This window comes from Scomber scombrus, chromosome 15 (assembly GCF_963691925.1).
Source record: "Scomber scombrus chromosome 15, fScoSco1.1, whole genome shotgun sequence".
NCBI classification, from domain to species: Eukaryota; Metazoa; Chordata; class Actinopteri; order Scombriformes; family Scombridae; genus Scomber; species Scomber scombrus.
Genome location: NC_084984.1, coordinates 25,353,521 through 25,378,882, shown reverse-complemented (window position 1 = coordinate 25,378,882; position 25,362 = coordinate 25,353,521).

Here is a 25,362-nt window from a genome sequence, read left to right as displayed (position 1 = left end):
TTTTTTCTTTTCTTACTGAGACAAATAAGAGTGTGAGGTTGTGGTTTGATTCACTGTGTCTAACGTGATGTAACAGTGATGGCAGCTGGAGTTCAGAGGTCAGGGAGGATGTAAACACACACACGCACACGCGCGCACACACACACACACACACACACACACACACACACACACACACACACACACACACACACACACACACACACACACACACACACACACACAACCCCCACCATTATCAGACTGCAGGTGCAGCTCATTTTCAACCTGCTGCCGAGCATAAAGGTATGTGTGTGTGTGTGTGTGTGTGTGTGTGTGTGTGTGTGTGTGTGGTGTGTGTGTGAGGAGAGACATGGTGCTGACAAGGTGAGAGGGAAAGAAATGTTTCATTTCATTTAGAAAAATAAATTTTATTTCAAATAGGCCTAAAGATAAATTGTTTTATAGTTTAATTGTCATTAACCTTTACGTTGACCTTTATGTGTTTGTTATATGTGTACCTTTGTTTGGCACCTTCATCTACATTATTGGTTCTTTTTTTAATAGGCATAATTATTGTATTTAACAGAATGAGAATGCGAAATTAAATACATGTAAAGTGAAAAAATGGAAGAAAGAATGGATGGAGGTAAAGGAATAGCAGAAAGAGAGAAAAAAAATGAGGGAGGGAGGTGGGCGTTCACCATGAACATCTGGCCCCACGGCTATGAAAGGACTGCCCGTCTAACACACACACACACACACACACATCCCTGTGTAAATCTGTCTGGGCAGGTGAAACGATTCATAGCAACGGAATACATTCTAAAATTATAATCTTAGTCAGGATTTCAGTCATATGTATTTACAGAACACCCTTAACCTGATCTCACAGGAAATATGCTCTTTATTGAATAACATGTCACTGACTGTACATGTTTCCATTCACCATACACATGTTCCATTTGTGCAAAAATAGAAATTAAAAAGCCAAAATACTGCAGAAAAGGTTGTGCTTGGCCGAGGTTCGTGTAGTGTAATTGGAAAAAACGACCAATAGTTAACCTCGATACACTCAACTCCTAGTGTTTGTTTGAACAAGCATTAATTAGACCTTCTGTAAATCCAGTTAAACTTTGTGCTACGTTTGGATGGAAACTTGTCTATTGTTTAAAATGGACAAATCAGGGGTGGTGGTGTTAAGACCATTGCTCTACTTCACTGGTGATAATTAGGGAGTGATGAGTGCTGTTATTTCAGTAACCCTTCTCTTTTGGCTACCACTGTCCTTAGATTGATTTAAGATTACAACAAACCTTGTTAGGGTTAAAAACACATTGCACAGCATTACTCCAGCATCATAAATACTATCTATGTACTTATATTCTGTGATTATCCCTCTATACAGTAGTTTTCATTCCATTCCTGTGCTGGATAAAAACTGCATTAACACACATGAGAGATTCACAGGAAATGATGCACTTGTTGCTCTTCTATTTTATTTCTGACAGTAAGTATTAAACCACACTTGCTCAATCCACCAGTAACCAAAGTCACTGCCGGGAACTGAAATATCAAAGAATTATTGTGGTTTATTTCAACCTGGTGTATTTCTCAAAAATGTGGCCTTTGTGGCTGTATGGGTCATGCTAATTTTGCACATGGATTTGCACATAATAAGGTATATTATGGCAAGTTTTGCAAGTCTGATGAAAAGTAAATCTAGAAAATAACCAGCTGGAACAGCTACATAGGGATCTACACTCAACACAACTTGCTGGCTGACCTCACCACCTTTTTTTCAGACAGCAATGTTGATCAGAGTTGGCAATTTATAATAGCATGTGAAATAATCCGTTTTTACATGCATGTATAAATTGTCATCAACTAGTTTGGCATGATCTTACATTATAACTTTTTATATTAAATAAAGGTAATGGAATACTATTATTCTAAATATTACATTTAATCTGGAGAATCATGGAGATCAGGAGCCATTAACATGAAGTAATTCTTAGTATTAGAACATTTAAATTCACTGTAGGTGGATAAAATATATAATATTTATCATTCTTTTGTGGTTACACCATTTGACATTTTCAGGAGCATTCAGTCTTACTTTTGGTAAAAAATGGTTCAAATGTCATTTCAAATGATATAAAACTTACAAAAATACAAAATGTACATTTGAACAAACCTGATAGTGCTTTTTAAACTAGTTTTAAATATTTTTGACTTGCTCATCTTGGCATCCCTTATTTATCACTGACCCATTAACAAGAGAAATATATAATATAACAACCAACTTTTTATCAGGCGGCCTGTTCAAACAACCATGTGGTGATCACTGTCTGTATATAATTAAAATATGCCAGTGTACAGGGTTTTACAGTCATTTGGATTAAAATGGCTGTAAATGGATTGGATAAAATGATTCCTTATTTATCTCTCACTCGGTTATGACCCCGTCAGTCTGAGGTTCATCTCTGAGAGCATTGACACTCGTTCACACTGTCAGCAGCTGAGGTTAAGCACCTGTGTATGTGTGTGTGTGTCTGTGTTTGTGTGTGTGTGTGAGTGAGTGACATTAAAACTCTAAATAAGGTCACATCCTGCTGGCTGAGTGTCTACTGCAATCTGTTGTTGTCCTGCAAATCTAAAGGTCAAAGGTCACGCTGGTCGGAGCCTAGCGCTGCAGCTCCGTTTTTTTACTAATGAAATGAATAGGAATTAAATCTATAGAGTTAATATGAATCAAATGTGATGACCTGAGGCCAGAGCAGAGCAACAATCTGGAAACATCTCTGTGGAGGATTAAAGACTAAACCAGTTTTACGCTGATTATGTGATGTCATAATGACATAAAAACTGCGGGGTCATGCTGAGCTCAGGACAGGAGGTGGAAGATGTTTTTTGGATAATATGGATGTAAGAAATAGTCTATGATGCTGAAGTCCCATAGCAAATCAAAAAATCACTGTATTAATTGACAGTAGAGGAAAACATGTTAGGGCAAACCTAAATAGCCTTAAAAATAAGAACAATCAATGGTTTTGTACTTGCTTGCACAAGATCATTCAAAGATCTTTGTGTGTGAAGATGAGCCACTCTCTCACTGTCTGCCATTGCTGTGTGTTCTCTGCAGTGAAACATATTTCTCAATGAAGTCATCTTTGAATATGTGATGTTTTTTGGTTTTGTGGAGATAAATATACGGTCTCTTCCTCAGTGAAACATATCTGGCAAGAGTTTATTTAACTGTCACATATAGAGCGGGAAAACCAGTAATAGAGTAAGTCATCTTCAAGTCATATATCAAATCACGTAACTGCAGTGTCTCCTGTTTTAAGTGTTTCCTCTCCAAAAATGACCACAATAATGTTCTTAAAGGATGGATAGATTTTTTCATCCAATCAGGGGTCAGGTGGGTTCTGTCACTTTTGACACAGTCCCTAAAACTTTGCCTCCCATCTCTTCTTCTTCTTCTTTTTTCTTTCTCTCTGATGGACTAATTATTGTCATTGTTCTGCTGCTCGCGCTGCTGGCTGCCAAATGGAATTAAAAACCAATTATTGATAAATGAAGAGTGGCTTTAGCTGTGTGTGTGTGTGTGTGTGTGTGTGTGTGTGTGTGTGTGTGTGTGTGTGTGTGTGTGTGTGTGCGTGCGTGCGTGCGTGCATGCTTGGAACCGAGCCTAGACCAGAGTACTACATCTGTCATCCAAACGCCGTGACAACCACTCATGTGTGGCATCTCATCCTGTGCATTCAACACACACATCTGCACTGCAACGCCTTCTCTGCAGGAGTGTGTGCGCGCGCGTGTGTGCGTGAGTGTAATATGTTTCACTGTGCATCTGTGCTTTCATATGTGTGTTCATATGTCTGTAGGATGCATGTCTGTGATACTTAAGCATGTGCACATGTACATTTATGCAGGTGCGTGTGCAGATGTGTGTGTGTGTGTGTGTGTGTGTGTCTGGGCTGATACTAGCTTTGACTGTGTGTTTGTTGTGTGTTATCTGTGTTTGTGTGACAGATTGACGTGCACACAGATGGCGGATGATGAACATATGAATTTCACTTCACACTTTACATGTTGACATGACAACAGTGTTAAAGCACATATGATTTAAGGGAAAAAAAGCATAGAATTAATCAAATTCAAACTAACTTTATTGATGTGTGTGGAGTGTTTTGATCAGTGCAGCAGCAAAGGCAACATGATTCAGCACAGTGGAAATAAATACAAGTCAAGTGTGTGTGTGTGTGTGTGTGTGTGTGTGTGTGTGTGTGTGTGTGTGTGTGTGTGTGTGTGTGTGTGTGTTGTCCTCTGAATTTAGGATTCAAGAATAAAAGCTGCCTTCTAAGACTGAACTGCATGAATACATTTGACTTCATTTAAAATACAAAATAGCACAATTCAGGCAAATGTAAGAACTCATAATAAACTACAGTATAAGTATATAAGTATTACTTATTGTGCACATGGCAATATATTGTTTATACAAGCAAAAAGGTCAAAAACATGATCAGTAACAAGTGGAGCAAGTTTATTTTTTACAGCGTGGCACCCCAAACTGACTTACATAACACAAAGAATTGAATCAGTGCAATAAGTGGAAATGAAGACTAGAATAAGATAGCATAAATATAGTCCAAAAAAGCAGAAGACAGGTGTTCTCAGCTGATTAACTTTCTGCTCAGGTTTCATGGTAATTAAGTGAGGTCATCAAATTAAAAATAATGATCAGAGTGTGATGGTGTCAGACTAGAGATGGTGTGGTGAAGTGTATTCAGGAGACAGTGCTGGCTGTGTTGTAAGCATCAAGTATTAAAGTAAAACTTTGTTGTCATTACCCTCCTTGTGCTTGAACTCACAGCAGCCAATCAGCAATTCCTCCTTTAAACAAGGTGATAAGTTACTTCTAACGCTGTGTTCAGGTGCTCCTTGTCAATTTGTAACAGTTGGAAATGTCCCAGTTTATCACATGGGACAATAAAGTTGAGAAATAACTTCTGTTATATCTAACAATATGATTTGTGATAATTAACTTCAACACAGGATGCACAGAGGTCTTTGTCAAGTGGGGACTCATTGTTTTCTTTTATATTCAGGTCTTTTTTGTTACCTTTATAGTCTGGTCATTTATTTATTGATGTTTATTTTGAATTTTTTTTTATGTGAATGCTCAAATCTGTTAAAATACGATTATAAAACACATTTCACCAATCACCAAACTTTAATTTTTAATTTTTCTATTTTTTTTTTAAACTTTCTTTCTAGCTTTTAGGTGAATCTTTTTTCTGAGCTAGTTCAACTGTAAACTGTTATAATGTGCAATGTAGAGAGGTGCAATGACATGTTACCCCACACTGCTGCACACGCACACACACACACACACACACACACACACACACACACACACACACACACACACACACACACACACACACACACACAGAACATTATACTCTCTTGCACAAACAGTCACTTCTTGCACTTTTTAAAATATATTGTCCTTGTTTTTTATTTGTATATTCATATATCTGGTCCTATGACATTTGAACTTATGTCTGATACCTGATAAATGTCTTTATATATTTTCATCACTGTCTTACGTTGCTGGGACGATTGACAGAAAAAGAATGTCATTGTACTGTGTGTGTGTGTGACGTCTCTCGTACATATGACAAGTTTGAATTGAATTGAATGTAAAACACTTAGCTTACATGAGTAGAGACCTACAGTACATTCTGCATGAAAAACAATTTAAGATGATCTGCTTCTTTAAAAAAAAAAGAAAAACTATGAAAATGATCAGCGTTAATAATGTGATTAATACAGACAGAAAACACACGTCTACATACATGCAGTTTAACACACACACACACACACACACAGAGTAAATTATTATTAATCCCAGTAATAACGGCCTCACTATGAATCCATCAACTGATCTCTATCTGTAAGAACCAGGCTATTTATAGAACTGCTGCAAGGGACTATGTTTGTGTGTGTGTTTCTACATATATATCTATATATGCATTTATGTGTGTGTGTGTGTGTGTGTGTTTGTGGGGGTCGTGAAACCAGAGTTGTTTTCCAGAAAATAGTTTTGTAATTACATCTGCGAGGGGGGAAACTCGTTATCTGCGTTAGCGAGCGGCCGACGGCGAACGCTTTGAAATATGGCTCCTCTTCAGCGCGGCGACGCCAAAATACTGGTAATAACTGCTGATAAACAAGGCGAGTGTAATTGCATCCATTTGCATTTTTAAATAATGCCGCTGAAAAATAAATATGTTTGCTGTAGACAGTGGCTGCTAGGTGTAAACCGTACAGTCGCTAGCACACGGGGGGCCTGCTTTTTTTTTTTTTTTTTTGTGAATAAAAAAACAACATTTCTCTCTGTTTTCATTTCAGATTATCGTTTGAGCTTTTTAATAAGCTGATATACTATCTCATTATTTCTAGGATTAATATTAGTATTGTTGCAAAGGTTGAAAGAAGCGGAACGCTGCTGCCCTTCAGAAAGTTAGAAATGTCTTTCAGTGACAAAAACATTTGGATTGGTTTGCTCATGTTTCTGTTGCTTTGAATAAAGGCGGCTCTTATTCTCTCTGTCTGTCTCACTAAAACAGAATGTGACTGATATGAACACTTCAAACTTACAGTAACTTAGAGAGGAACTCCACATGAATACATTCTCTTAATTTAAAATTTTACATTTATCTTCATTTCCACAAACAAAGGTATTGTTCTTACCGGTTGATGTAAAGAGGAGCAGACATCAAATTAAAAGGACATCAAAATTAACTTATAGTTACTAGGTTATAGTAACAAGGCAGTTATAGTTATTAAGTTATAGTTTCCAGTATTTCAGTGGTCAAAAAACACGTGTGGCTACAAAACCAAAAGAGTGTGTACAACTTCCAGCTCTGCTCATACCAGCTGATACTACCTGCAATTAGCTACCACCTCAGTCAGCTGGCTGATTATCAAAGAGAGTGTCAGACTCAATCAGCTGATTGTCAAAGTGGCTGACAGACAGGGAGTGTCCACTTTACACTTCAAGACAGCAATTAAATACAATACAGAGAATCCCCTGATTTAGTTTTTCCTTTTTATATATAATTCATCAAATGATCATATTATAAGTATCATTTTGGCTCCAATACAAAAAACTACAGTACAGTTTCTTTTGAGTCGAAAGATCAGCTGAGCCTGATTGGGTGGTCCCTCCTGACTTGTCACGAAACTGCTGAGACAGAGGTTGTTGCTGTTTAGAAGTGTCTGATGCCATGGTGATAGTCATTCACACATTCACTGTCCAGTGATCACTATACAGTACATGGAGTCATATGTACCCCATGTGTTCTGTTCCTCTTACATCAAGGCAAAGTGATGAGTCAGTTTTGTGGTTTGAACCAACACCACCCACACCAACATCATTCATTAGAGCTCTGGCTGGTTCTCTGACTGGAAAACCATGGGAGTGGGAGCTGGTATTAGCAGTTGACGACATTATGAAGCATGCACGCACGCACGCACGCACGCACGCACGCACGCACGCTCTCACACACACACACACACACACACACACACACACACACACACACACACACACACACACACACACACACACAATTGTAAAAGGAATGTCTAAGCTGTGACTAATCAGCCCCACTACAGATGAATGAATGTAGCAAAAGATGTCTTAATGGATTTGTATGTTCCCTGATCAGTTAAAAAAAGGGTTCTGCCTGGAGTGCAGTTACGTGTGTGTGTGTGTGTGTGTGTGTGTGTGTGTGTGTGTGTGTGTGTGTGTGTGTGTGTGTGTGTGTGTGTGTGTGTGTGTGGCCTAAGGGGAGAGCTCTGGTCTGGGGGGTTCCAACAAGAAGTTGGGGGATGCAGCCCACTCTAGCATCCTACTATTGTACATTTGGTCCAACGCAGGATGCAACTTGAAGTCTCCAGTGTCAAAGTCCTGCACCTTGTACTCAAATCACCTCCAGGCAGCACCTAAGTTTCCTCACACTGTATATGAGACAGGATGGTACTGCTGTACAACAGCCTTTCCATTTGCATTTATTACAAGACAGCAGCTTCTGTTCAATGATCCCACATGTTTTGGGGCATCAGATGTGACTAAGTGGCTAATGCAGATGTTATACAAACACAATATTTATCTGAACAAATAGCTGCAGATTTTATTATTAGCACGTAAGTCACCTGACTAAAACAAGTATGATCGCATATATATGTCCGATCTCCACCTCATCTTCTCTTTCTGTCATTATTTCCATTTCTAATTTACCTCTTGTTTCTTCATATCAATATTTTACTTTTACTAATGTTTTACATTTGCTGTCACTTGTCACTTTCTTACATTTATGTCTTATTCGCCACTTTTCTCTCTTTGGTTCTTCCAGCATTCCTTTTTTCTCCTCTTTCTTTGCTTTTTTAGTCTCTCCCTCTTAATCCCCCTGCTTTCCTTTCTCTCTCTGATTCATTCATATCTCTCCATCACTCTTTCCATTCTGTGTGTCTCCACCTATCAGTCTTTCCATTTTGTTCCCTTCCACTTTTTTCTTTCTCAGTGTTCCCTTTTGTGTCTTTTGCGTTACTTTTATATTTGTTTCTCCCCCCTTTTTTCCTTCTTTCTCTCCACCCTACCTCTCCTCCACCCCTTCACGTGTATGATGGCGGTATGTGGGGAGGTGGGGGTGTTAGGGTTGGTTTAATTAATACCACAGCATCTCACTGCTCTGTTCTGCTCCCCTCTCCGGCTCTGGACATTAATCAGAGGTATTTTCGGGGGAAGCGAGGCGGCGCAGGTGCAGATCGTCAGGGGCAGAGAGAGAGAGAGTCAGATGATGTATGGAAATACAAGGTAGACCCTGATCCGGCCTACCAATCATCATCCATCACCATCCGGTCGTCGGGCGGAACAAGCTATTCCCACCAATGGAGAGAAGGGAGGCGACGGATTTACGTCTTGCTTTATCAGGACAAACAAGGTGGATGGTTTCTAAAGTGGAAAACTGGAGGCAAAGTTCCTACGCATCCATCTGGACACAAAGGAAATAAATGTTTTTTTGGTGCTTCAACAGCAGAACCTCCAAACATGCCTGAACTCTCTTGTTTTAGACTCACATGACGGAAAATGTGGTTCCATTTTATAAAGTTTGAGATCAATATCAGCAGCTGTCCTCCAAAGAAGTTCATTCATGTGTTTTAAGTTGCCACAGGTTGAACAAATTAGATTTTGTAGTGAGCTGTATATCTTTATTAGCCACTGTAGCACATGGATCTATGACCCATACGGAAATATCTTAACAGCTATCAGACTACAGTGTTATTTTCATAGTGCCCTTGGGAATGACTTTTCCTAAAGTGCTCAGGAGTTTCACTGAATTGACTCAACAGGTATTGGATGGATCGAAGTGGAATGTGGTGCCCCCCTCATGTCTTTGGAGATCCCTTGACCTGTCATTTTAGCCAAATCTCTTTATACCCTGATGACACCCCGTTATTTTTTTTTCATTTAAACCTGATGAACTTTATAAACTTTCTGTACTAAACAACAGTTTATATGCAATAAGAACTGGGTGGTGAGTAATTATTTGCAGTTAAATGCAGATAAAACCAAAGTCTTGATTTTGGTCCTGATAATCTTCACCCAGCGATCAGGAGAAACCTTGGTGTCCTATCTGCATCCTCTTGGTAATGTCTGCGGTGTGACCTTTGACCAATCTATGAGTTTTGACACTCATATTAAGAAACTGTTTCTGTCATCTAAGAAACATAGTCAAACTTACATAGTTTTTTCTAGAAATTAAATGAAGATGTTCATGCAAACTTTTATCTCATCAAGTTTGGACAACTGTAATTCTCTTTTTACCTGCCTGAACGAATCTTCTTTACACCGCTTACAAATCGTCCAAAAAGCTTCTGCTATGCTCTTAACTCAATCCAACAGATGGTCACACATCACTAGTTCACATCATTAGTTTGTGGTATTTCATGTTTTAACGTGACACCTATGTCTGTTCCCTTTGTATATCCCTTTTTGTATGTGAAGTACTTTGTGGCTGTTGTCTGTGAAAGGTATTATACTGGGTCAATTTAAACTGATTTATGACCAATATCTGCAAAACTAATGACATTTCCTTCAGCCTCAGCTTTACTTTGTGTTTAAATCTAATTACTAGAATACTAAATTGCCTAACTAAGATTGACAACAGGGTAGACGTCAAACCTGCTACACATCAGCTTGTTGTCATTGTGAGAATGTTAGAGTTAAGCTCATTGGCTCGTTGGCTGTGCACTTACACTGGTGTTTCCACTTATTCTGGTTAATGGGACCTCTGCTCATCTCATCAATCAGCAAAAGTAAAACACCTGCGCATCAGACACAACAATGCAACATCCTCTTTCAAGGCTGATGGGGTGAGTAGCTGTTCAGCTGGTAGCCTCATACTGCTGATTGAGGTGGTACAGGTTTTATTTGAGGAGTAAAAATTAGGAAGTGACCCAATTGTTGTGCAGTTTGTACAACAAATCAAAGAATTTACTTACTGGATTATCTCGACATGGCATATTTTGGTAGTGCCCTGTACATTTTGTACCACTAGTTGCTCTATGGAGCAAATGTTTCTACAAGTGGATCCCCATTTTGTTTGTTAATATGCAAACACAGGCGAGTTTGTACAAATGTGTATTGATCCGCAGCAGAATATAGTCCCCAACAAGTGCTCTATTTACTAGTGTTTGAGTAACGCTTGCTAAAACTACAATGCCCAGCTGTTTTGGGAGAGATTAAGCTTTTAAACATAGTTGTGAGCAGTTTTTAAAGATTTTCATCTTCAATAGGAATCAGTGGGCTTGGGGCTAAGTACCACATACATGATAAGAAAGTCAGACAGTATTAAGAGACTGACTAACACATTGTTGATTTTGGTCTTTTCATGGGATTTGTTGGTTAAAAGGAAACGTATAGAATACTCGCCTCATCCTTTAATTATAACTGTAGACAATTAAGGAGTTGACACAGGGTTTCAGGGTTTAGGACAAATGAATGAAATTTTTACAGAGAGTAAATTAATTGTCAATATTACTAATCGGCATATAAAGGATGATGATGATGATGGCCATGATTACAGGAACAATGAAAGGACAATAACAAGCAGCAGGCAACAGATAACTGTAATGGTAATTGCTACACCAATAATGTCAGTGTTATCTGATTAATTATGATAATGTTGTTAAACCAGGCAAACACTCTCACTCCCTCCTTTAAACCTCTCCCTCTCTCTTTCTGTCTCTCTCTCTCTCTCTATAACTCATATGTGAATGTCACTGAAATGTATGGATTTACATAATAATGATCAATTTGAATTTTTCCCTCTTTTGTTTTTGATTATCCAGGCATTTATGTTTCATCTCTCTATACCATACGCATTTTTATTCTCTCTTACACACACACATGTGCACACGCAATCTGTCAGAAGAAAGCGTGTGTGTGTTTGTGTTTGTGTGTGTGTTTGTGTGTGTTTGTGTGTGTGTGTGTGTGTGTGTGTGTGTGTGTGTGTGTGTGTGTGTGTGTGTGTGTGTGTGTGTGTGTGTGTGTGTGTGTGTGTGTGTGTGTGTGTGTGTGTGTGTGTGTGTGCGCGCGCACGGGTCAGGCCTGGTGAAAGCAAATAGTTCTGACTAATTGGGTGCTTTAATTCAGCATCAGGCCGACTTATCCCACGCACATGCACACACACACACACACACACACACACACATATACATACACCCACTTAATGTTATTACTGCCATTCAGGGTCTATTTAGTCAAGTTATTTGTTATTAAGAGCCTAATACCCTTCATGATTAACAGTAAAAGCCCACCTTTTCTAACACACACACACACACACACACACACACACACACACACAGAGGTAATCTTCTCATTTCAATATGCATAGCGTTGAAAAGGCGGGGAGTTAAGAGAATGGTGCCTGTATTCATACACATGTGTGTGTGGGTGTGTATATCAGTGGTAGAAACAGTTAGCAGTACTATTCTGATTGATACTATTCCCCACAAATACCACACCACCCATTCTCAGAGTTTTAAAGGGTAATTCTGTCATTTTTTTAAACCCAGATCCTATTTTCCCATCATTTGGGGTCCAGGTTGGAAACTGGGGAGACATTTTTGGAATTGGTCTAATATTGAGCAATATTTTTCTTCAGTGAGCAGCAGTGAAACAAGCTGCAATGTAATCTTCTGGGGAATTGCACCCCTCAAAGTATTGTATGACCACTAAAAGTGCTTATTTTTTGCTACTGACATGGTCAGAGTGTTATAATAAGTGTCTGACAAAAAGTAAACACAGGAACTAACCATCTGTAGCAGCAGCTTATAAAAAAAGAGTAATTGGGACTACCACCATGATTCTTCAGAAACAAATATGTAGTTTATACGGATGTATATTAACCTGTAATCAATGGTAGAGTACTGGAAATCTTTATTTAAGGAAACGTATGAGTCCCATTAAAAAATTGCTAAAGTAAAAGTAGAAATTAACATCCAACAAACCTACTCAAGAAAAAGTATATAAGTGCTTAGTAAATAAACTACTCAAAGTAAAGCCTATATATAGAAGGAGACCTGTATATCACATGTAAAGCCCAACAGGACAGTTTTATCCAACCATATCAGCTCTTTCCCTATATGCTTCTCAAAAATTATTGTTCCTTGACTAATTAACAACTGGTAGCCTACTGAGTGAAAGCCAAGATCAGTTTCACCTTGATGCATCTCTGTAAAACAAATAGCAAGCAATGTAAATTAGAGAAAAAGAAAAAGAAGCCATTGAAAGAAAGCCACACTGGAAGTAACAAGAGGATTCTGTTTATATATCAATCCATTGATCACCTGACTGATGTTTATACAGTATGCAGCTTATATTTGTTCAACATAGACTAAATATGCTTCTGCTATGCCATTAATGGAATGTGAAAATATTTCTGCCAGCTTGTGAGAGGGCGATTCAGGCTGCTTTCCAACATAGCCATCAGTGGCTCAGTGTGCACTTACTGGATTTGAGTCAGGAGATCAACCAAACCTGAAACTCCTTAAAATGAAAAGGTATTTGCTGAATTTTCTCAATTTTTGCATGTATTTCTGTGTACATTAAGAGAGACCTGTTGAAGCTCCCCTGCATAAACACACACACAGCTTGAATGACAGCTCTTTTCGACGTGAAAAGTTCTTTAAACTGAAAGAACTTTTAGACAATCTGTTAATCTACAATGAGACATATTTCTGGAAAAGGTGCCTTCTTTGCAATTTCACCAACAAATGAAGTAATTTTTTCAGTCTCCAGAAGATAAACAAATGAATTATAGTTAATGAGTTCCTGCGGTACATGTACGTGTGTTTCCAACCTTGTGAATTTGTGTACATGCTCATTATGAGTCGGACTGTGTTTGTGTGTGTGTGTGTGTGTGTGTGTGTGTGTGTGACAGCAAAGCGGCTAAGCTAATGCTCTGGTATTCATTTTGGGGGTGGGGGGGGTTATCCTCCTATGGTTGCTCTGACATGGCAGCTAATCTCTCTGCCGGCTCTCCTTTTAATTTAATTACAGTTAACTGTGTTAATATTTCATTAAAGTATTAGATAGACAAACGTGTGTTTTAATCAGGCCGCCGCCGCCGCCGCTGCAGTCGTACAACCTAGTGTCGCGCCCCTTCCCTCTCTCGCCATCTTCCACTGTCTGCTCATCCGTTTGTTCTCCTGAGACTTCCTCATCCTTTCATCCCCTCTTCTGACAGAAGCTGGTGCACACACACACAAAAAGAAACACACTTATGCAACTGCACACATGCAAGTGCGTCGGCTAAATGCCCAGGAATAAATGTAAATGAGAAGTTTTCTGTGCAACCACCCCACCCCAATCACACCGCTCACACACACACACACACACACACACACACACACACACACACACACACACACACACACGCACACTCACTAAGCTTGTTCTCTCCACAGGCCAGAGCAGATGTCTCTTGTCAATGTGAACAAACGTCAAACGACCAGCCTGTCATATTTTCATATTTAACTATTCATCTCATTCTAATTTATGGAGTTAGAAAACACACAAACACACACACACACACACGTCGTCAAATATTTAACATTAAGCATGAAAGGTTTCTTGCAGGACACTTGAAGTATTTGCATTTTATTATGACCTTAAGTGTAGCATCTATTACCTGCAAGTGACTCTTCTCATACTGAAGTGCTCAGGACTCTTTAACTGCCATCACACTTATATACTCACATGATGTTAGCTATAATTAAATGAAGTGTTTTTGGATACTCCACTATCACACACATATGTGATTGTACATATCAGATTATCATATTATAAACTGTTGTGCACTGTCGGTGGAAATGGTACGTCATACTATTTATTATATATATATGAATAATCATTATAAAATGAATATGTATTGTTACCAATCTCAGTTTGATTATGATCAATAAAACAAAACATCCACCCATTATTTTAGATTAAAGTTACATTTAGTAAAATGAATGGATGTATTACATTAAGTTTGCTTATTACTTACTTCATGGTTGACAAGATTATGCCATGTTAGGTCAAATTACATTATGTTAACATAACCTATTGTCCTGAAAATGAGAAATATCCTATTGAGGAGATAAGAAACACTTTATCAGACTAGTCCAGAATTGGCAGGGAAATAGCCCCAAACTACCTTAAGTCCAAAGAGAAAGATAGATATCATCCTTGAAGCCTCTTCACTCTTAAAATGTGTCCAATTTACAAGTGAAACATGAAATACTGATTAAAGAATAATGTGAATTGAACATTTGTTCAGTTTCCCCAGGTATGACTTCAAGTGCTGGTACTGGTACTTTCCCCATTCAAGAATTAATATCTGGTGATGTAAATGTGTAATTTCTTTTGTACTGTTGTGTTACCTCGCAAAAGCTAGTTGTGACCCCAGCGTGAGTGGGCACACCAATTTGTTGTGACTGCCTTAACTGCAAGGTGTAGCTAATGTTCACTTTATACTGCTGTACATAGTTTGCTACTCTGTATTATGACCAGCTGCTGCTGTGGCTGTGATTGTGATTATAGTCATGGGATGGTTTTAAATTCGGACATATGCTGCTGCTGTGAATATGGTTGTATGGATATCAAGGCTGTGACACATTAGTTGTGTGGCGAACACTAACATTAGGAGTTGTTAAAGGACACAGTTAATAACAGTCTGTCTTAAACAAGCAGGCAGGTGTCCATATGAACAGTGAAAGTTGATTTCCTCACTGTCATTCTTCCTATTCATACTGACTTAAAAAATCAATGAAGTGAGGAGGATAAAATCCACAGGGTGTCCACACGTTCACATTCACGTCATTTAAAAGGAGATTTGAAGCTTCTATTCAGCTTCATCAGTCTGAGTTAGTCATATCAAGTGATATCTGACACATTTACAGTCTTTTTAGCATCAAATTCTTCAGATAGGTTTTATCTGAAGCTTCACATTCGCTTCAGATAAACCTTTAAATACAGTTTCACAAAGGAGGACTGTGGATTTTGTCTACCATCATTTACATTGTAAGTGCATTACAAACAGAAGGCAAGTATTAACATGCAGAATAATTATGTCAAGAAAAACTTATTTCTATGTTGATTTGAGCTCCTGACTATTGACTTAAGACAGACTTGAAATATTGTGAACCTGTCCTTAAAGGGGCACTGTGTAAGATTTGGCCTCTTGCACCAAACAAATGCCATCCATCCATCTTCTTTCCGCTTATCCGGGGTCGGGTCGCGGGGGCAGCAGCCTAAGCAGGGAAACCCAGACTTCCCTCTCCCCAGCCACTTCGTCCAGCTCTTCCCGGGGGATCCCGAGGCGTTCCCAGGCCAGCCGAGAGACATAGTCTCTCCAGCGTGTCCTGGGTCTTCCCCGGGGTCTCCTACCGGTGGGACGTGCCCTGAACACCTCACCCGGGAGGTGTCCAGGAGGCATCCTAATTAGATGCCCGAGCCACTTCATCTGGCTCTTCTCAACGCGGAGGAGCAGCGGGTCTACTCCGAGCTCCTCCCGGATGACCGAGCTTCTCACCCTATCTCTAAGGGAGAGCCCAGCCACCGTACAGAGGAAGCTAATTTCGGCCGCTTGTACCCGCGATCTCGCTCTTTCGGTCACTACCCAAAGCTCATGACCATAGGTGAGGGTAGGAACGAAGATCGACTGGTAAATCGAGAGCTTCGCCTTTCGGCTCAGCTCCCTCTTCACCACGACGGATCTGTGCAGAGTCCGCATTACTGCAGACGCTGCACCGATCCACCTGTCGATCTCCCGCTCCATCCTTCCCTCACTCGTGAACAAGATCCCGAGGTACACTTGGGGCAGGATCTCATCCCCGACCCGGAGAGTGCACTCCACCCTTTTCCGGCTGAGGACCATGGACTCGGATTTGAAGGTGCTGATTCTCCTCCCGGCCGCTTCACACTCGGCGGCGAACCGAACCAAACAAATGGATGGCAAAATATCAGCAAAAAGTAACCCTAACCCCCCTCAAACGCATCACCCCACCATCAGCACTCTCCCAGAATTATCACCCACTGCAGAGAACATTACTTTTTACAATCTGAACAAGTGAATCTGTGCTCTGGTGTCAAGATATCAAAATGCCATACAGACATTAGAGCCAGTGGTAAATGACCAGTTCATCATATCATGCAGCTGAAAGGAGCAGCTGTCTCACCTGGTTAGCAGCTATAGCGGCAGCATCTCTAACAACACTGGTGCAAATTTCCTAATAGGTATTATTTTGATAAACTGATCACATATTGGGACTTCTATTACTATCTACCTTACATGAAACTTAATAAGGTGACACATAATATGACTTTCATTGCTACCCTGGTGGCTCAGAGCAGTACTACTTCTTCCTCTCATGTTGGACTGAGGGCAACCTGGATGCTACAGTGACTCACTATCACCCTGAAGGTACAAAGTGCTATTACAAGACAGGGCAGGCCAGGACTAGCTGGTTAGCATGCATTCAGTAGCATTCAGTAGATATCTCTGCAACACCATACATTTTACATAGTGCACCTTTAAAAAGAGCCACAGTAATAGCAACAGTTGTAGAAACAACCACCACTTCAACTAGAGCTCTGCCCAGCCACAGCTGTGGTCACAGTCAGTGGATGTGCTGTCAGAGCTCACACTTACAAGTATAGTAACAAGCAATAAATGCTTAATTTGAAGTGACACAACATCCTCAGTGTTAGCTACTCTAGATTAGCAAAGTAGGGGAGCGTGTCTATGTTCCCACAGCCCTATGTTTCCTCAGTTTAATAATAAAATAAAGAAATTCAAGCCTTGTCATAGATGAAAGAAAATAGCTTAGAAAATGATCCTCCCTCCACCAGTGATAACCGTGGCGGAAGGCATTATATTTTGTACAGTGTGTCCTTCCCGCCCATTCTTGTTAGCGTGATATCTCAGGAACACCTCAACAGAACTATTTCAAATTTGGTACCAACGTCCACTGGGACTCAACGATGAAGTGATTAGATTTTGGTGGCCAAAGGTCAAAGGTTAAGGTCACTGTGACATCACCACGCTCCGCCCAACTCTCGTTAACAAGATATCTCAGCGATGCCTTGACGGAATTGCTTAAAACTTGGTACCAACGTCCACTGGAACTCAACAATGAACTGTTTAGATTTTGGCGGTCAAAGGTCAGGATTACTGTGACTTCACAACGGTCCACTAGTAGCTATAATCTGGTGTACTTACATCTCATGTAGATCATTACCCCTCATTAGTATGCACTGTCCCTAAAAAAACAGATCAAATACATTACTGTAAAATGAAATTGGGTTAAGGGGGGGCAACAACATGTTATTTGCATTAGGGAAAGGCCATACCTGTGCTGTGGGAATGTAGGTATGAGGGAACATAGGGATGACCCCCAAAGGCGGATATTATAACTATATGAATGACTGGCTCAACACAAACTGTTCCAATGCAAACATTATTGCAAGGGAACACAGGAAAAAAGACAGAAAAATAATTCACACCATGCCCTAAGTGTAGAAGTGTAAATGTGTCCATAATGTCTGCATTATGTAAACGAGGAAAAACTGTGAAGAATGAAGAAAGAAGGAGAAATTCAAGAAATCATTACCCAACCTTTTGATTACACGTGTCACAGAGCTTGTCAATCTAAGCTGCTTAACGTCTGTAGAATAAATAAACCATAAATTAATTAAATCAATAAATAAACTGCGTTAAGAGGTTTCAGAAAGTTTGAGATGGTTCATAATAAGTGTTCACTACTGATGTGTGTGTGTGGAGCAGATGGCTGGTTTAGATGTGGTGTATTCAGACTGATTTACATTAAAGGAGGGATGATGGAGAGAGAGAGAGAGAGAGAGAGAGAGAGAGGTGGAGAGTAAAGAGTAAAAACCTATTTTTTTCTTACAGCAGATACAGATGCCTATAGGATTTTGTTTACCTGCATCACACACACAAATGCACACCTATATTAAAATGTGTGTGTCAGTAGTAATATTTGAAGCTTTGATACACAGATGGTGGTGCTGTCTACACCTGCCCTCCACTGGGACCTGTGTGTGTGTGTGTGTGTGTGTGTGTGTGTGTGTGTGTGTGTGTGTGTGTGTGTGTGTGTGTGTGTGTGTGTGTGTGTGTGTGTCTCTCGGTCTCCAACACTTGAAAGAGACTTGTCAGCATTCCTCTCTGAACTACCTCTGTCATCTATTAATCTCTCTCTTTCATTCCATCATCCCTCCCTCTCTCTCTTTCTCGCTCTCTCTCTATCCTCGTCTTCCTCTTCTCTCCCTCTTCTTAATTCTCACTCACTCTTTTTACCCTCTCTCATTCTGATCTCTCTCCTGCTTTCCACCATCCCCTTCTTTCTCTCCTCCCCCCATGTCTGTCACTTCCTTACCCTCTTCCTCTGCCTCCCTAACACTCAATCACTTCTTCTTTAATCATTTTCACCCTCCTCCTTTAAAACATTTGTCTTAAATTACCACAATTCGGTAATGGTTAATATAGCCTGTAGCTCGTGGCTTCAAGCAGAGATGAGTAGCGGTCACCTTATTTCTTTCTAACTCCACACCCCTGGATTTTTATTCATTTTCAAACTTGTAATCTTTATGAAGTTTTATAACTAAGTTTGGGAACAAAGACCACTCTCATTTCCGCACTAGTACTTGAGTCACACCTTATCCACTCCTCTCCCCTTTGTCTGAGTTCTCATATCCCTCCCTCCTAAACACTTTATAACATTCTCTTTCTTTTATTGACTTCAGGAACCATGGGAGCTCAATCCAGGTCAGCCACTCAAGAGTCTCATCCCACACTGGTTCCCTCTCTATACCCACCACAAGATCTGTACAGCATCCCACGCCTCCATCCATCCAACTGGCACCCTGATTTTGATGTCATTCCTTCATCCCTTACTCTATATCCTCATCCTTTCATCCCCTCATGCCTCCACCACTAACCCTTTTACTATTGTTGCAATAAATCTTTGTACTCATATCTAAGTTGGCGTGGTCTGTGTTAGTGAAGTACTAGTAGTCTTGGCGTTTTATCCAAATGGACTTACTATGAGTGCATCTAAGCTAAATAGGAACAAAAGCTAGATGTCATCAAGACTTGGAAGACAAGGCAGGGTTGAACTTCCAGGGAGAAGATACAGTAGTCCTTTTCTCCTGTAAAGATTAAATACTAAAACATAACGTAATTTACACTTTTGTGCAGTTCGTTCAAGCATATTGTCAAGTACAGGTACTCAATCTGCCAGGCTCAAGTGGTCTGAATGTTCTCATCAGGCACCGTTTCAAGCTTGTGTCTTTTTACCATAAGATCCTTCTGCTGACCTTTTGTGACACTATCAATTCTAAGCTCACTGTATAGATAATAGGACAAGCTTCCAACTCGTTTTTACTCATCAGGAGTAAAACTGGACTTATTAAATATTAACTGTCTCTAATAGACACCCTTACACAATTAAGGCTACACATAACCCATAATTCCTTCTGTTTAGAGCTGTCTCAATTAAAAAGAGTGAAATATAATAGCACACACTCTTTTCAAGCTTCATTTCTGGATAAAAATATTGCCTGGTCCAATACGGTAAGAGCTAGTATGAGGTGTTGAGAGCTGTAAGCTGGTGATCGTCAATGCAGAGCATTGAAAACAAATAAAATATTAAATAATAGTAACAAAAATGCATGTAATAGTAATAATAATAATGATCAAAACTAAATGACTGAAATTATTTTTGCTTTTCAAAGGAAAAACAATAATTTCACCGAGACACCAAGTGTTTCTATGTGCATGTGTGTGTTTTGCAAAAATGTAGTAACCATGCTGAGAGCGGATGTACACATAGGATGCCATCATATTCACTACTTCCTTTGTCTTAAAATATACGCCTATACATAGCACACCCATGCACACATACACTGTCATTGCCAAGAGGAATCAATAGGTGGCATTATGTGGATTTCTTCATGAGATTAAAATGTGTTTTTTTGGCCATGAGAAGCATAACTGAGAAATTCAAATACGTTACAACACTGGCAAAGGTGTGGGGGAAAAGTAGGAGTAAATGCAGAGAGGGATAATCAGGTTTAGAGACAAAGACTGATGACAAAATACCAAACTCAAGGCTTTAAAACAGGAATCCACAAACATCGTAGTGGCTATGTCTATCATGTTTTTTTATAGTCTACTTGGACTGCTGCTACCACAGACTGAAGCTAACACTAGCTTAAGGGAACACCGGGCCTCACACTTGAGCTAACGTGAGCTACTATAGCTAAATTGTACCACCAGGGCAGGTATCATTATCAAGTAACATTAAACATTCCGAAATATTGCAACAATAGTCCAACTTATTGCAAGTACCGGAGCCGGGGTGGGGGGGGGCAATAGGTGAGGCAACTGTCAATCACAGCTGTCAATCAACACCTACACAGCAGACATCAAAGCCATGGTCTTCAAATCATATTAACGGAGCAATAATTTCCACAAATGGCCACCAGCTCATTTAATAGAGGACCTGAATTTAGTGATTGAGACCAGAATGACTTGTTGAATTAAAAAAACGTAGTATTTCTAGAGAGAAGTTGAGGCTTTTTGAATGGAAGTCAGTTGCAGCCAACATCTCACGATCGTCAGTGGCATTGCACTTCAAGGTACCTCCACCTGTCATGTGTACTACCATACTGGGTTCAGACTCTAGCCATGATAGTCGCTTCTTGGTGTTGAAACTCTTATCTATGTAAGCAAATCCCTGCAGCCTGGTTCCAACGTCCAGTGGAAAGCCTAAAACCAGGAGACTGAAGGCTGTCCTTGTAGCAGATGAATAGTTTTGGTGATATGTGCAACTATCACACACGCATTGACTGTGTGTATGGGAGCGTGTTTGTGTGGCAGCTCAACCTCAGACTGATCTCATGACTCACCAAAAACTCTCCAGAAACCAGAAATATCTCTATGTGTTTGAAGTAGTTCTTTAAAGCCATATATTCTTAAGTTGAAACACTTCAAGTTGCACTCGTGCATTTGTGTCTCAGTTTGAGCGACCCTTGTGAACTCATGACTCAGCACGCCCACTTACATCCTTCTATTGACCGAATGCAATCACTTCACCTTTAAATTGTCCATTGCTTTCTGTATGACCACACCATAATGCTTATACAGCTGCTACACAGACTATTAATGCCACGATCACAATTGTTACACAAGCATATATACCATTATACCACCATTACAGCTATTATACACTGCTACTGCTAGTGGTGATAAATACAGCTCCAGTAGTTTATAGCCTGTTGTCACATTTTCTCTGTGAAATATAAATACATTTAGTAGACTTGCTCCAGTTTTTTGATGTTGCAGTGAGTAATTACAGCGTTAGGTAATAGCTGGTGATTACTACAGACTGCTTACTGCTGCATCAGTAATTAACCTTTCAACTATTAGTCCTGTTTAAACACACAGCCCCGTGCTAATGCAGCACACTCTGTTTAAAAAGCAGACTGGATAATTGGCTTTTTGGCAGGAGAGTGGTCAGTCAGTGTGTGTGTGTGTGTGTGTGTGTGTGTGTGTGTGTGTGTGTGTGTGAGTGAGTAAGTGAAAGAGAGCAGGTAGTTTATGTTAATGCTTGGTATGTGTGTGTGTGTGTGTGTGTGTGTGTGTGTGTGTGTGTGTGTGTGTGTGTGTGTGTGTGTGTGTGTGTAAAAATGAGGGAGAGAGATGCAAGATCCATATGAGAGGCTTGTGTTTATAATGTGTGAGAAAAAGTGGAAAAAGTGTGTGAGAGAAAAATACCTTGACATCGTCTGGCTGGCTCTCAACAGCCAATTTTACCAACAAAAAAAAAAAAAGGCAGGAAATTAACATTCCCACACAAATGCCCCCGTCATTTCCACCACAACCCTGCACCTGTTGCATGGCTGGCAAAGTGTGTCTGCATGTGTGTGTGCCTTCCTGACACTCACACACATACAGATGAAAAATAGCCATTTGTACCTATAGAAAGGTCCTGTCTCTGAGCTTGGTTTAGTTCCATTAGCTTTTAGACGTATTTTCTCTGACAAGCTGAAACATTAAAAGTAATCATCACTTGTTTTTTCTGTCCATGTTTGTATGATAAATCAGTAGGTTTAAAAAAGGTAAGATGATTATTTTGACAGTATTTGTTACAAAAAATGACTAGCAGTTTTGGTCCTGGCATGTCAAGGATAAGCTCATTCTCAGCTTATTGGTGGTTGGTCCAAAATGGAAACAAAGCTGGAGGTCGGTGGAGGTAGTTAGGTCTCAAGGCAACAGACAAGTGTGTTCTGTCATTTCCCACGGACTTTCTATGTTTGTGCTTAGTTTTAGTTTAGTCCCTGTTTTATTTTGAAATGTTTCTCCTCATGTTCGTGTTAGGTTTTTACTTCCTGTGTTTTCCCGACTTAGTTGATTTCCTTGTGTTTCACCTGTGTCTTGTTTTACTCACCTGTATTCAGTTAGTAATCATCCCATGTGAATTTAAGTCCAGTCTTTCTCAAGCTGTGTGCTCTGTTCTGTCATGCCCTGTGCTAGATTTTATCCTGATCGTCCCTGAATAAAGACCCTTTTTTCATCAGTCCTGATTGGTTCTCTGCATTTGGGTCCAACTACTCTGCTATTGTGACATATTAAGGTCTCTTAGTCTCATGGTAGTTCAGTACCACACACACTTTTTTGATGCTGCTACCCAGAAGCAAAAAAGAAGGAGGAACTGATAACGTGACTAAAGAGCATACTGCTCAATTTAACAGCATTTATTGACAACAATATGTGATGTCCAGAAAGACTGACTAAACAAAACATGCTGAGAAAAAGACCCCATTGAAGTACAGGAGCTAGTAAAAGAGAAGACAACAGTTAAAATGAATGTCACGTGACTGATTGGGATGCTAGCAAGCTAATAGCATGTTAACTGTCATTCGACCACCGTTTCAACTCAGACTGTGGGTTTAACAATGTTATTTTTCATAAAAGGGTGAAAATGATGTTCTGTGTGTTTTTTTAGGATGGGCCATAGCCTGTATGTTAAGATAGATGTAGGGAGAAAGCCCAGAGGTACAGCGGTAGGGTCGGCACCATATTTACAGTTTAGAGCCAGGACCTTCAAGATAAGGAGCCCAGGGTTACCCCTTTTCGACCAAGGCAGTTCCAGTGCCGGTTGGGGCCAGTGCTTAATTTGGAGCCAGTTTTCCTGTTTCGACAGACAAAGAACCAGCTCTCGGTCAGAAAAACTGGTTCCGGAGTGACACCATTTCTTTGCTGGACTGCTTACGTCAGAGGCTGGGGGCGGGATTATCGTGACCAACCAAAACAACAAGACCCAACAAACCGCCATTTTTAAAAAACCTATGAAGAGAGCAGTTATGGACGCTATAAATGCATTGGATCAGTCGTGATGCCAATCGCGCTAATAAGCGGTAACACAGAGCTATAAGGATGCTTTGCTCTCACACACGCTGCATTTATAGTCACACAAACACACACACACACACACACACACACACAGTCACTCTCTATCTAGTGCACGCTCTTGCTCGTTTACTCCAGATTCCGGGAGATTACGTCTCATTTGCGGGTGTCAGGGAGCCGCTATCAATATGCGGGAGACTCCCTGAACTTCCGGGAGAGTTGGGATGTCTGCTTGTTTATCACTCATGCTAATACCAGCTAGGCAGCTACGGAGTTTCGCGGGCACTTGCGTTGTTTTAGAGACGCTGGTGCGTGTATGATACCGCCAACCGATTCCAAGTCTCGCGATACCCGATCCATGACTCTACAGCCGATTCATGTAGGAATTCATGGCTAATTGGTATCGATAGAGGAGGCTGCTACCGATGCAGCCATATCTCTCACTTGTTGAACCGAATATCCGGTCGCATCAGTTTATCGTTCACAACCCTACCCACTACCTAAGACACAAGCTAACGCCAACCCACTACGAACATTGAGCGCTGTACACTTGAGCTAACGTTAGCTATTTTAGCTAAATTGTGTAAACAGGGCAGGTATCGCTACCAAGTAACATTAAATTTAACAAAATATTGTAAAAATAATCTGACTCTGTGCGAGTCCTGGAGCCAGGGAGAAGTGAGTCAAAGTCATATGTATTATATACATGTGTATAACATATGTATTCAAATGTTATTAATAGAGCAATCATTTCCAAAATAACCACCTGCACAATTATTAGAGGGTCTGAATTTAGCAGCTAAGACCTTTAATGACTCATTGAAAAAAATAATTGACTTTGATGCTTTTTGAATGGAAGTCAATTGGAGCCAGTATCTAGTGGCCATCAAGACTTTCTCTCTATTTACCTTTGCTTAATACTCTGTTATCTTTAGCTGAAATAATGTTGTTTTTTAAAGTCATTTTTACATCTGTGAACCGGTCCTTCATTGTTATACGGCTTGTATTTGTTGTTTTATTGTTAGACAGAAGCTTAGAATTAGTATTTCCAAAACAAACATTCACCCACACCAAGATGACATATTTACACTCATTTCTCCACGTCTGGCTGAGCAATAAGAAGAAACTAACAGTCTCTCACACAGGTTGTGTTCACAGCATTTTGTACCAAGCTCTTGTCAGTGTGGATGCTTGTTAGTGCTAATGCTCATTAGTGTTAATTGGCATGGATCTATTAATAAATGACTGGAAGAAGGGAAAAGGTGGTTGAGGAAGACGTTCCGTTAGACTGACAGTCAGAGGATATTATAACGTTGTGTTT